Source organism: Zalophus californianus, chromosome 7 (genome assembly GCF_009762305.2).
Source record: "Zalophus californianus isolate mZalCal1 chromosome 7, mZalCal1.pri.v2, whole genome shotgun sequence".
NCBI classification, from domain to species: domain Eukaryota; kingdom Metazoa; phylum Chordata; class Mammalia; order Carnivora; family Otariidae; genus Zalophus; species Zalophus californianus.
The window spans coordinates 72,222,129-72,237,507 of NC_045601.1; positions in this window are offsets into that span (position 1 = coordinate 72,222,129).

The window sequence follows — 15,379 nt, forward strand, 5'->3', positions numbered from 1 at the left end:
CTTAGCAATTTCCTTTGATCTATCCTCTTCATGTCCTATATGTCTCCTTCATTTCCACAATCATCGTGCAATGATATTCCTTCATTCAATAAATATATATTTAATGATACAGCATGATAGGCACTGTACTAGGTGCTCGGATACAATAGTGAAAGGACAAATACAGACTCTGCTTGGAACTTATAATCAAATGTAAAAACTGAACAAAGAATTGAACAAATTCTTTTGTCCATGGTTGGAAAGTGTTATTTCAGATAAAATAAAGAGGGTTTGGGGAGCATAAAACAATGAGTCAGGGTCCAAGCAGAATTCTACTCAAATAATAAGGCAATTTACAGAAGTGTCAACAGACTTATGCAAACCAGCAATGGGTGTCAAGTCATTTAGGGACTAGCAGTCATGGGGAAGTCATACACCTCATCTGGTGAGAACAACACCACTGAGAACAGGATACAGTTGCTCCTGGAACCCCAGAACCAAAGCAGGGAAGGAGCAAGGGAAGAAATGCCTTGAACTCTCTCTCTTCTTTCCCTTGGTTCTCCTACAAGTGCTTTCACTGGCTATCCTAGCCAGAACCAGAGGGCAAAGGAACCCCAGAGGGGCAGGTGGTATGTCGCAACCCTCTAGGACACAAAGCAGGGTAGGAAAGAAGAGAAAAAGGACTGGAGGAGGGGGAGAAGAAATCACTATTACAGCAAGCTTCCTTAAGAAAGAAGTGGTTTAGGTTGGAAATCTGAAGGACCTAAGAATTAGCTAAGCTAGGGATGGGGAAAAGGAAGGTTTCAAACACTGGCAATGGCACGTTTGAATCCTGACATGAAAAAGCGGGCATGTTCAAGTAACAGAAAACATAGCATATGGCTGGTGTGAAAACAGCCAGAAGTGTAGCTTGAAATTAAATATTTCAGTGATTCAGGATTTTATCTTAAGGGTAATGGGAAATCATGGAAATCTTTGCAGAGATACTGACCTGAATCAATTTCACATTTTCTTGCCATTTCCAACGACGTGGATGGAACTGGAGGGTGTTATGCTGAGCGAAATAAGTCAATGAGAGAAAGACATGTATCATATGACCTCACTGATATGAGGAATTCTTAATCTCAGGAAACAAACTGAGGGTTGCTGGAGTGGTGGGGGTGTGGGAGGGATGGGGTGGCTGGGTGATAGACATTGGGGAGGGTATGTGTTATGGTGAGCACTGTGAATTGTGTAAGACTGTTGAATCACAGACCTATACCTCTGAAACAAATAATACATTATATGTTTAAAAAAAAAAGATAGCAGGAATGGAAAAATGAAGGGGGGGAAATCGGAGGGGGAGACGAACCATGAGAGACTAGGGACTCTGAGAAACAAAGTGAGAGTTCTAGAGGGGAGGAGGGTGGGGGGATGGGTTAGCCTGGTGATGAGTATTAAAGAGGGGCACAGTCTGTGTGGAGCACTGGGTGTTATGAACAAACAGTGAATCATGGAACACTACACCAAAACAAATGATATAATATATGGTGATTAACATAACAATAAAAATTAAAAAAAAAAAAAACCTCCCCAAAAACAAGAGTCCAGGCCTGATGGATTCCCTGGGGAATTCTACCAAACATTCAAAGAAGAAATAATACCTATTCTACTGAAGCTGTTTCAAAAAATAGAAACAGAAGGAAAACTTCCAAACTCATTCTATGAGGCCAGCATTACCTTAATCCCCAAACCAGGCAAAGACCCCATTAAAAAGGAGAATTTCAGACCAATATCCCTGATGAATATGGATTTCAAAATCCTCAAAAAAATCCTAGCTAATAGGATCCAACAATACATTAAAAGGATCATCCACCACGACCAAGTGGGATTTATCCCCGGGATGCAAGGGTGGTTCCTCATTTGCAAATCAATCAATGTGATAGAACACATTAATAAGAGGAGGGAGAAGAACCATATAGTCCTCTCAATTGATGCAGAAAAAGCATTTGACAAAATACAACATCCTTTCCTGATTAAAACTCTTCAGAGTATAGGGATAGAGGGAACATTCCTCAAGTTCAGGTTCTGGTTATCTTATGATGAACCCACTGCAATGAACAATTCCTGTCCTTCCATTTCCAAGGTCTTCTTCTTTGTTCTTGACAGACAGAGATGCAAGAATCATCCTTTCTTTTTATTTTATACTTTTACTTCTCAGAAACTTTTAAGTATTTTAAGCCAGAAACAAATTTTTACTTCAAAATCTTAAACTTGTCTATTGATTTTATTTTCCTCACTTTGTCTGTCTTAGAATAAGTATATAATTACAAGTAGAATAAATAAAATAAGTATAGAATAAAATAATAGGAATAGAATAAAGATTTAGTAGGTGTTATTATCTTTATTACAGGAATAATTGATAGTGAGCAGCATACAACTAAAAGCTAGATGTGAAATCTGGAGGTACTCTTTGGTTTTATGAAAAGATACTTGCATGTACTGAATGAGAGGGTGAAGCAAGCTGAGGACCAATACTAGAACTTAATAGTCAGAGTGGATGCATTAAAAAAAATTATTGATCTTCTGCCCAAGGCAGATTGTTAAGCCAAGGTTAGAGCCCTGATTGGGAAAACTAGAGACCCCTGACATGGAGGGTGGAGACAATGAGTGGATATTCCCAAATACTTTGATTTCTCAGAGTCCTTGAATCATCTGGTGTGGTCCACTTCTGGGGACCCACACCTCCCTATTAAAAGCCAACACAATGCCATGCTAAAAGACAATGAAGAGACTCTCCCTCACAAGGCAACAGCTGCCCATCTCAGGATTTGCTCCCTCCTCCCATTCTGTCAACTACTCCTAGAACTAGGGCTAATTCTCAGCACAATCCAGGGAGGGCTATGCTGGGTGTGAAACAGAGAAGAGACAGTATACCCCAAAGGAACTGTAAGATCTAAACAACATGTTATGGTGGGAGCCAGATATATGTGTGTGAGCGTGGATGTTGAGGGTGCTTGATCAAGATACCAGAAGATAAGATCTGATAAGTGAACATTCTCCCAAGATACAGAATTTGACATTTTGGCAAGAACCCCAGGAGATGATGCAAATTTATTATTAAGATGCATTCTAGAAGCATGGAAAAAATCATATCCTACAATTAAACAATATTGAAGTGCAGAATTGCTAGGGACTAAAAGGCTTCAGGATTTGATATGCTGGAATGGATGAGAGGATTCCACAAGAAGGCCTGGAAGACACATCACTTACCAAGGCCACAAAGTGCACCAGTGAGAGGGGCACCAACATCACTAAGAATTTCAGTGGTAGTTGTCCTCTATAGGCCAGGGCTGACAGTAGGTGAGGTTGTTCCTGAATGTGGCATGCTGCTAAAAGTGGAGATGACAGAAACCTGAAACATAAAGACCAGGTGGTGACACTTCACTGCCAGACACCAGAGGGTTGCCATTATAATTGCAGTCAGCAAGAATGGAATGGCAACCAAGGTGGCCTGACCTGCAGAGAAGTATGGAGATGATTAATAGCACACAGTGTTTCTAGATGGGTAGCCAATAAGACTATCAGTCAGTCTATATGAGAAGAAGAAATCATGGATGATTGCCCTAAGTTGATTATAAAAAGCCACAATTTCATTTCTAGTTTCTAGACCTGAGCCAGTTTTCAGATCTAGAATCTGCTGACTGGAGATCCAGGAGATGTAAGATGATACAGAGTCATAAGGCCATGTGAATACTGAAACAATCCTTCATAAGACAGAAGTGGAGCAACTGGGACCAATAAGAATAAGCAAATTGGGAGCACATTATCTGGGCCCCTAAGTATCCACCTCCGTTGCACCATCACCTTGTTTCCAATTCATGCCTATGATTGTGTTAGGGATTCCAATAGAACACCTGAAGTAGCAGGGAAAAGCTTGAGCTTGGTTTATGGATGAGTCAGCTTGGTATATGAACTCAAGCTGAAAATAGAGAGCAGTGTCAGTAAAATCCACTCAGAGGTAAGCTTGAAAGATAGGGTGAAGGGAAATTGTTCCCAATGGGCAAGATATCAGATGGTGTACCTGGTCCTGGTTACCTACTATTTGTGGAAAAAGAAATAGCTTGAATTAGAAAGTATATGGACTCTGTTGTACTGAGCACTGGGTGTTATGTAAGACTGATGAATCACAGACCTGTACCCCTGAAACAAGTCATACATTATATGTTAATTAATTGAATTTAAATTTAAAAACCCCACAAAATTATAAGATGACTTCAAAAAAGGAAAGGAAAGGAAAGGAAAGGAAAGGGAAGGAAAGGAAAGGAAAGGAAAGGAAGGAAAAAAAGAAAGTATATGGACCCATGGACATGGTGAATGGTTCATCTGGGAGTGAAAAGATGATGTTTGTTAACAAGGATTCTGGATTAGAGAAATGTGGATGGACATATGGGAGTGGCCATGAAGTGCAAAGATTTTGGTATCACATGTTACCCACCAGAGAGCATCCACCCTGGAAGAAGCACTAGACTGAGAAGTATACAAAATGATTTGTACAGTATATGCCAGCAAGCCTCCATCATTGACCAGCCCAGGGTTGTCATGATAGGCAAATGAACAAAGTGGCCACGGCAGCAGAGATGGAGGTTACACATGGGCCCAACAGCCTAAACTCAAACTTACTGATCTAGGTACTGCTGCCTTTGAATGTCCAGTCAACAACAGGGACCAATGCTGAGACCCTTACCTGGCACCATTCCTTTGTGTGGTACTGGGTTCTGGGATCAGGAAGTAGAAACAGCAGTGACTGCACTTACTATTACATGATTCAGTGGAGAACTTCATGCTTCTCATTCCTATACCTCTGGGCTTTGCAGAGATAAAAGCCTGATTTCTAACAATGGAGGACTTTAGCCAGGGAACCCAGGAAGCATCTCACTGAATTCTAAGCTGTGGATGCTTCCAGGGCACTTTATGTTTCTTGTGTCCAGAGACTGGCAGGCAAAAAAAGTCACTGTCTTGGCAGGGGTAATTGATACTGATCATTAGGGGGAAATAAGAGACATGGAAAAACATGTGTAGAATCCAGGGTGATCCATTTGGGTACCTCTTGGCACCCTTTTGCCAACAGTGAATACAAATTTTGGCAAACCTGGAATAAGTAATCATGGAGACCTCTCAGGGTCTGGGTCACACCATCCAGTAAGCCAGCAAGGCCAGAAGAGGTGGCTCTGGAAGGTAAAAGGAACCTAGAATGGATAGTGGGGGAGGGAGATAATGTGTGAATTGTGGCCCTGAGACCAGCTTCCACAGTGGGGCTTGTGGTTAGTCCCTCTTCTAAGATTCCCTCAAGAAGAGAGGTTCACCAAAACTCTGGAGGAGCTGCTCCAAGAATATACATGGAGAAGTGGAGGTGAGTGGGACAAAGAGTTAACCGTGGTAGAAATGGATATGTGCCATCAGGTTCACCCTTCAAGGCAAGATTTGCTGCCCAACTCTAGGAAGTGTGGTCAGCTACCCAGCTGCTAGCTCTTTCAGAATCTGCCTCCATTGCAGAGAGTACCTCCCCTCAGGTTGGGTCCTTCCCAGGGTATCTTACAACCAGTGCCTGAGCGAATCAGGAGTACATCCAGTTGGGTCTGCATGATGCAGGACAACTCTGATGGGCAATTGCTGGTTCAGAGCTCCCTAGCAGGCTGACAAAGCCTTCATCAGGCTTGCAATCTGGCTTCTCCCTCTGCCCAATCTGCTTCCTCCCCTACCTTTCACAGGTAATGTGATACACAGCTCACTCCTAATTCACATCTCATCCCTAGTCCCATTTAAGGTTCTGCTTTGAGAACCCAACCTGTGAAAGAAAGTTCCTCTTCAAGGTTAATATAGAAGATCTCAAGTAAATAAAATGTCTAATACTGTGTAAAGTTTGTCTGTTCTCTGGCTCAAATAATTAGCAATCCTTTTAGAGCCTACCTCAGCCTTATTATTCAAGAATTTTATTTATCTTTGGTTGCTAACCTTGTATTGTAAATATCAATAAAATATCAGCCCATAGTTTGTGGAGTTATGGTTCTTTAGACCAAGTTTTTACTAGAATTTTTTTTTTTTATCTTTCATATGTTGTTACCTTTATCTTTTATTTTGAAGGATTTCTATAAGGGGTGGGTTTACTTAATAGTGATTCATTCATGCTTGAATTCAGAACGAGGAGTAATGTGAAGATCCTGAGATGTTGCTGTTGGGTGTGCAGACTTTTATGATGAGATAATTGGAAAATCGAGGGCTTAGCATCAACAAAAATCTGCCTGAAGTGATGCCTCTTTTTAAAGTTCTTCACGGTACTATTTTCATTTCAAAGAGGTCTATTGTTGGTTCAATAATTTTTGCTATGTCTTCTAATAGTTTAAAAATGACAGTGAAAAATGTTATTTCTTAAAACTTTATTTGGAAATAATTTCATAGTCACAGAAAAATGGCAAGAATAAGAATGGCACAAAGAACACCTGTATATCTTTTACTCAAATTCACCTATTGCTAATATTTTATTTTATTTTTTAGAAGAGTTTATTTATTTGACAGAGAGAGAGCACAAGCAGGGGGAGCTGCAGAGGAAGAGGGAGAAGCAGGCTCCCCCCTGAGCAGGGAGCCCAACATGGGACTGGATTCCAGGACCCTGGGATCATGACCTGAGCTGAAGGCAGACACTTAACCAACTGAACCACCCCGGCGCCCCTATTGCTAACATTTTACTCCATAAGTTTTATAACTGGTTTGTGCCCCCCGGAGATACACACACACATACACACATATACATATATACACACATATATATACATACATATATTCATATTTATGCACATAACATTTATTCTGAGCCATTTAGGAGTAAATTGCATGTAAATTGCATAGTCCTTTTCCCCTAAATACTTCTGTATTATTTCTTCAGAATAAGGATATCCTGGGGTGCCTGGGTGGCTCAGGTGGTTGGGCGTCTGACTCTTGGTTTTTGCTTGGGTCATGGTCTCAGGGTCATGAGATCGAGCCCTGTGTTGGGCTGTGCTCAGTGAGAAGTCTGCTTGAGATTCTCTCCCTCTCGCTCTGCCTGCCCCCACTTTCTCTCTAAAATAAAATAAATAAATAAAATCTTTTTTAAAAAAAAGGAATAAGGATATCTTCTCACATAAACACAATATAGTTACCAACTTCAAGAAATTCAACATTAATACAATACTTTTACATAATGTATCTTCCATATTTCAATTTCATCATTTGATCTAATAATGTCTTATAATATTTTTCCTCCAGTACAGAATCCAGCTTAGGATCATGTGTTGCATTTAGTTATCATGTCGCTCAGGCTTTTTATTTTTTATTTATTTATTTTTTAAAAGATTTTATTTATTTATTTGACACAGAGAGAGAGACAGTGAGAGAGGGAACACAAGCAGGGGGAGTGGGAGAGGGAGAAGCAGGCCTTCCGCTGAACAGGGAGCCCGATTTGGGGCTCGATCCCAGGACCCGGGGATCATGACCTGAGCCGAAGGCAGACGCTTAACAACTGAGCCACCCAGCCGCCCCTCTCTCAGGCTTTTTAAACTGGGATATTTCCACAGTCTTTCTTTGTCTTTTAATGGTATTGATTTTTAAAAAATTTTTTTAAAGATTTTATTTATTTGAGAGAGAGAGAGAGAGAGAGGAGAGAGCATGAGCAGTGGGGGAGGGGCTGAGGGAGAGGAAGAAACATACTCCCCACTGAGCAGGGAGCCAAATGCGGGGCTCAATCCCAGGACCCTGAGATCATGACCTGAGCTAAAGGCAGACGCTTAACTGACTGAGCCACCCAGGTTCCCTGGTATTGATATTTTTAAAGAATACAATATTTTTAAAAGAAAATATTTCTAACTTTGAGTTTGTCTGATGTTTTCTCATGCTTGCATTCAGGTTGTATATTCTTGGCTGGAACATTTCATAAATGATGTTTTATCCTTCTCAGGTGTGCATCTTGATGTACATTTTGCCCATCTGCCCCTTAATGGTGATAGTTAACTTGTGAACCCAGGCAAGATGTTCAATTCTCCACTGAATAATCACTATCTTTTTCCTTGTAATTAATAAACAATCTGGGGAGAAACTTTAAGACAACACAAATTTAATTAAAATTTCCCCTTGGTTTAGTGCCCATTGATGGTGCTCAACCAACCTTTAATATGATGGCTGCAGAATGGTGATCTGCCAACACCAGCACTCCTGCATTTTTCCATCTGTACCTGGCATTTTACTATGAGCAAAAACCTGCTATTCTCTTTCATTAATGGATTTATCCTTCATCTATATATTAGAAAATAGATCATTGATTCCAACTTTTTCAGTAGCTTGTAATTCATTACTGCCCTTAATTATTTTAGTGCTCAAAGTATCATAGATATGACTAGTGGGAGTCCCAATGGGAGCTTCTGTGCCTTGTGACATGTTCCTCCATTTTTTTTTAAGATTTTATTTATTTATTTATTTATTGGAAAGCGAGTGAGAGAGAAACAGCATGAGAGGGGAGAGGGCCAGAGGGAGAAGCAGGCTCCCCGCTGAGCCGGGAGCCTGATGTGGGACTCGATCCCAGGACTCCAGGATCATGACCTGAGCTGAAGGCAGTCGCTTAACCAACTGAGCCACCAAGCGCCCTGTTCCTCCATTTTCTGACTACTTCCTTACTTTATAGTGTAAGACATTCTGGGTTCTTCTTATAATCTGCATTGTTCAAGTTCTGGAATTAACCATTTTTTTGAGGGGCCCTGGTGGGTTTGTTTTATTTATTTATTTATTTTTTAAATAGGGGATGGTATTAGAGATCAAGTTCTGGGTGCAAAGTTGTGCTCATTATTGTTGGGGTGTGTTTGCTTCTAGTCCCTAGGGGGGCAGTTCTAGAAAATGTATGCTCACGTATACACATATAAACACACACACACACACACACACACACACACAAACACATACACACACACACAGGGATTTATGGTTTCCAGAACTGTAAGAGAATAAATATGTATTGCTTTAAGCAACCAAGTTTGTGGTTATTTGTTACAGCAGCCATAGGAAACTAATACAATTGTCTTCTGGTTTCTTTGCATTGAGAGGAGATTCTAGGTGCCTTCAGTTTTGTTCTTGTGCCCTCCCCATCCCCCGACCCCCTGCCTTCAGCTCAGTTCCACAAGTGTTTGAACTTTCACTGTGTGCGAGAACTGCCCAGATGTTGGGCACATAAACATACATACAACGTGGGTACTGGCACTAAGGGTACAAAGTATGTGGTGGTGCCAAGGGAGACATCAATTCTGCTTGGGGGTGATGAAGCTGAGGGAGGGGGAATCCAGGAAGAAATCCCACAGGAGGTGATTATCCAGCCAGGCAAGATTTCTGCCTTCCTGCTATATTTACCCTCCATCTACAGCCTCAACCCAGATTTTCTTCTTGACCCATGGCCCCATCTGTTGGACTTCCCACTACCACACCTAGAATTTGACACATACTTTTTCCCTAGGCTACCTATGCATGACCTGGCTCCTTGGGAACCTCATTCTTGCTGAGTAATCTTCCTTCTCTCTGTTTGACAGGCTCCTGAGCCATTTCAATCCTGCTTCTGCCCCGAACTCAGGTGGTACCTGCACTGTACTCATCTGAGCCTTGGGAAGGGATTTTGACTTTGGCTTCTTATGAGGCATTCTTTTCTCTGACAGCTGTAGGCAGTTTGCAGGCTCTCAGCTCTCATAGATCTTACCTTCTATCTTAAAACACTAAATAGTTTCTGACTTAAAGTGATTAGTATGTCTACAGAAAAAATTGTGAGATTTTTCATGCCTTCAAGAGAGTAAGCCCTTTTTTACATTTTATCTCTATCCAGCATGATAAGTTGCACATTGTAACCCTTAGAAAATTGTTTTGTACTCACTGTTTTTGCTGTAGAGTCAAAGTTCACAATCAAGTGGACTGACCGCTGTAGCCCCAGTGGGCTCACATCCCCATCCTGGCTGTATAGGGAAGGGAATGCTCTTACAGAGGCAAGCCAGGATGAAGCATAGCCTTTCAAGAGAGACGTAGGAAACCAAGTAAGATAAATGCATATGGGGAATGAAGATTAAGAAACAATACCTTAGAGGCAAATCACTGGGTATATTTATTTCAAAGAAAAATAGCAATGTGGTTTTAGAGGGGAGGAGGTGGGGGGATGGGTTGGCCCGGTGATGGGTATTATTAAGGAGGGCACGTATTGCATGGAGCACTGGGTGTTATACATGAAAACAATGAATCATGGAACACTACACCAAAAACTAATGATGTAATATATGGTGACTAAATAACATAATAAAGAAAAGAAAAATAGCAATGTGGTGTTGAATGGTGAGATGGCTTAGTATTTATAATCTCTGTCAGAAAAATGAGTTATCTTTCTAGCTCTCAGTTATGGGGGAAGTTACCCTGTTGATGGTAGAGTCTGAAATACTGATTTCTGACTTCTGGCAACTACCTTTGAGTAACCCTGCCTACAAAACAAGAGGAATGTAAACTCAGGACAGGTGCTAGGGCCCACATGGTCACTTGGAACAAACCTGTGTCCTGAATGAGACACATCTGTCCTTGGACCTTTATGTTTCTTGAAAGAGCACACCTAGAATTCTTAAAGAGCAATGAGAATGACAAACAGGACAGGGGAGAGAGAGAGATGAAAGAGTATGTATTTACTTGACATGGGGAAGAAAAGAGCCCTTGGATATTTTTCATACTTTAAGTTCACAGCTTTCCAGCAGTGATATGCCAAATTTCCGAACTTAGGTTTTCTATTCTGTATTCTAGGAGAGAGGCATGGGGTAGAGAGAGTAGAAAGGAAATGCTCTTGGAAGCCCATTCTTGTGTTTGTTGAGAGGGTAGTGATAAACCTTGCTATCTCATGGCTCTTATAATGTACCTGTGAAGTTCATGCAATTTGGGGAAAAAAAGGAGTAAGAAGCAACCAACCCAGGCCTACATACTGCTTTGCCTGCTCCTGGTCCTCCCTTTCTCAGCACATGGCAATTATTTTCTTCTCAGATCAGAAATCTTCAAGTCATTCTTGACATTTCTTATACCTTGTATACATTCTATTTGTAAATCCTGTTGACCTTGTCTTAAAAATACTTCCGGAGTTTAATCACCACTCACCAATTCCACCACTATTACTCTTGTGGTGGACTTGGTCTTGAGCTCTGGCTTGGATTGTGCGTTAGCCTCCTTACTGGTCTTTCTTCTAACCTTGCCCCCTTATAGTCTGTTCTTAAAACAGTAGCCGGAGGTATCCATGTAAAAAGATAAATTGTGTCCTGTCATTCCTATGCTTGAAGCCCTGCTTGCGTTTGGCTCAGTTTATAAGATAATTTCCTTTCAGTAGTTTCCAGGATCTGGCCCACTCTGTTACCTCCTCCTGCTTCCTGTTGTTCCTTGAGTTCACTAAGTATGCTGCTGCATTCAAACCTCTGCTATTCTTTTTGTCTGTAACATTCTTCCTTCAAATATTTTTCTTGTTTATTTCTCATGTCAAAACTCTGTGGAGTCAAAAATCAACTTATCAATGAAGTATTTCTTGGTCACCCTTTATAAAACATCAGCTCTCCCCCTCAGCATCCCTGTCCCTCTTTTACTGCTTTATTTATTTCAGAGCACTCTTCAGCATCTGGCATACTATTTTTTTTTTTATAGTCTGTTTCTGTATTAATATAAGCTCCTTTAGAACTCCCTGTTTATTTTGTTTATCATTATATACTCAACACTTGAAAGAATGCCTGGCATGTTTTCAGGATTCAACTAAATAATAGAGTAAATAATACCCCATGGAAATGATCAAGTTAGGGACCTATAAAACTTAATTCTAGTATGAAGTATATAGCTAAAGAATAAGGGAGAGAATTTCCTGTTAATGAAACATGTTCAATAAATAGAAACATGCTAAGAAATACCAAGGAATTTCTTCAAGTCTTTGAAAGGATGAATGATTGTTTTTAAAGTTCCACAATTTACTGTTCAGTAATCACTCCAACATAAAATTTTAATTCTAGAAATTTTAGCAGGTTTTCCTCATAAATCTGGAATTCTTAGGTGATGAGGGGGCCAGGGAGCAGGAGCTCCATAACTAAATAGAGTGGCATTCAAGTTTTTCTAAGTAGCAGTTACATTTTTCATAATGAGTCTGGGAGGATCAAGGTTGGTGGCGCAACAGTCAACACTAGAAGTGACAATGTGCGCGTCACCTCTGTAATAGCTAAATGCCTGGTGAAGGGCAAGTGACATGGACATAAGGATGATAAAGATGATGAGGACTTTGCTCTCAAAAATTAGTGTTGTAGGAAAGGGAATTTGGTTCCACTAATTACTTGATTTCCCAGTTTCCACAGAGTTCCTGACCATTGATACCTGGAAGTAGGAGATTAATCCAAATACAGTTCAGCAATTCTAAATACGTGCACTTTAAGGTGTCAATTGTTCATAGGTCCCAGTCAAGTGGAGACTCAAGAGTGACTTGCTGTACTCAAGAATCCCCTATTTTTTTACACTTAATTTTTTTTTAAAGATTTGATTTATTTATTTGAGAGAGAATGAGAGAGAGAGCACATGAGAGGGGGGAGGGTCAGAGGGAGAAGCAGACTCCCCGCTGAGCAGGGAGTCTGATGCGGGACTTGATCCGGGGACTCCAGGATCAAGACCTGAGCCGAAGGCGCAACCAACTGAGCCACCCAGGCGCCCCTACACTTAATTTTTAATGTAGAAATTTTCAAACATACAATTAGAGAGAATATGGTAATAAGCCACCATGAACTCATCATCCAGTTTCAATGATTACCACACTGGCGTTTTCAGAGCCCACTTAAGACATCTACACTTTGCACTTAATATGACTTTGCATTTCTGTGTGAATAGTAGATGATTACATCCTAACCAAACAAAGGCACCACAGCTGACTGAAAAGTCAACTGCATAAAAAATTAATTACCTCACTCATTGTGACACATACTCTTTCTTTAAAAATGGTTTTACTAGTTATAAGTGATGTATCAGGCATAGGATCACATGCAAAGATCTCCAGTTTGGTGGCTTGTTTTGCTCAGTACAAGAAGAGAGGATGGAAAGTGCATCCTTACGTGAATGAGATGCAGAGAAAGATGAAGAAACCCTAAAAAAAAATCATTGTAGTTTCATATAGATGAGTATTTATGATAATGACTGTATGAGGTATGAGCATTTTAGTGGGAAAACAAATGTGGGTTTGTAAGTGAGAAATAGAGAATATAGAAGACTTACGAAGGTGTTGTGGAAGGGTCCGGGCCAGAACATACTTTGTGTAACTCCTAGCTGTGGGTTGAGTGGTGGGATGCTCTTATGTTGGGGCAGTTCATGAAACCATCGGCATGCTTCCTCACACAGCTCTTGTAGGTGTGGGCCTGATGGAGTCAGACAATAGCAGCTCAGTCAGAGATGGTGCAGTCGCCTCTAGAGAGGTGCTTTCTATGAACAGATCTTGGAGAAGTTGGCTTTTGTCTGTATTTGGCTTGCTCTACTTAGCATTTTTAAAGGGGAGTGCAATCTTATGGCAGTATAGTAACTTGTGAAGCGTTTATGGAACCGATTCATTCTTAAATAAGGCCAGGTTTTTGAGTAGCTCATCAGCATTTCCAGACTTAGTCAAAGAATAACTTATTGCTCTATAACAGTCAGGAATTTTTATTTAAATAAAAGAGTTTATAGTTTTGTAAATTAGCATAAAAACAGACCTATTTTCGGATAACCAGAGGTATATTCATTTTAAGTCCTAATAGTTGACCCAGAAAAATATCCTTTTTATAACTTACAAATATTGCTTATATGATTAAGGGTTTTTAAATTTTTTTAATCTTTTTAGAAATAAAGAAACTGAGACTGTGTAATGTTGCTTTACATATATTGGCACATACCTGGTAAATAGTGATGTCGGGATTTAAACAGGGGCCATGTGCCTCTCCAGGCCTTATCTGTTTTGTAATCAGAGTAGTCCCGGTAGCAATAATGAGACTCCACAACCTTGATACACTTGAATTAAAGCTGTGTGTCTTTAATTATAAATGATTCTAACCTTTGTCAGTTATTTAAATTTAATCTATGCCAGTACTTTCCAAAAGCGAAACATTTAATGAAGTGTGATTAATAACTATAAAAACTACTTGTCTTCATAATGTTTATGCATTGTTTCAGGGTGAACTCTGCTCAGGATAAACAGAGATTCTTGAACACTTTATCATCTCCAGTTTATCTGCAATGATGCTTTCTCTGATTTTAGGGCTACAAAATATATTAATTATGAGGATTAATTCACAGTGTATATTGAAACCTCACTGATATGAGGAATTCTTAATCTCAAGAACAAACTGAGTGTTACTGGAGTGGTTGGGGGTGGGAGGGATGGGGTGGCTGGGTGATAGACATTGGGGAGGGTATGTGCTATGGTGAGCGCTGTGACTTGTGTAAGACTGTTGAATCACAGATCTGTACTTCTGAAACAAATAATGCAACATATTTTAAGAAAAAAGAAAAAGAAGAAGATAGCAGGAGAGGAAGAATGAAGGGGAGTAAGTCAGAGGGGGAGACGAACCAGGAGAGATGATGGACTCTGAAAAACAAACTGAGGTTTCTAGAGGGGAGGAGCGTGGGGGGATGGGTTAGCCTGGTGATGGGTATTAAAGAGGGCACATTCTGCATGGAGCACTGGGTGTTATGAACAAACAATGAATCATGGAACACTACATCAAAAACAAATGATGTAATATATGGTGATTAACATAACAATAAAAAATTAAAAAAAAAAAGAAAATGCCAAGTAACTAATAAGGATTTTATGTTATAGTAAATTTTAATTAAAAATAGCTAATGGGGTCCTTATATGCATTTGTGAAAAGATCTTTAAGACTGCTTTCATTTATTCATTCAAAAATATTTTATTTTATTTTATTTTTTATTCATTCAAAAATATTTTAATTTTCTGTTACAATAATCCATGGTATGTTTTAAAAAGTCAATAGTCTGTAAAATGCAGTAAATACCAGTGGTATTCTCTCCTTTTTTCACCCACCTCTCATCCTACTTTCTAGAAATCACTCCCTTTAACTCTTTTAGCTATTTTCCATGGCATTAATCTATTTTTCTGAATAATGTAGATATTTTGCTATTTTCTAAATTTATTGAAAACATTGTCTATTGAACTTAGCCCATCTGTGGAGAAGGGCTATTTGTGTGTGGTTGTTTGAGTGAGATAATAAGCCTCTAAAAAGACAGATTATACAAATATTAGCCAGGATACAGAGGAACTGGAACTCTCACACACTGCTGCTGGGAATGTAAAATGGCACAACTGCTTTGGAAACAAATTTGGCAGTTT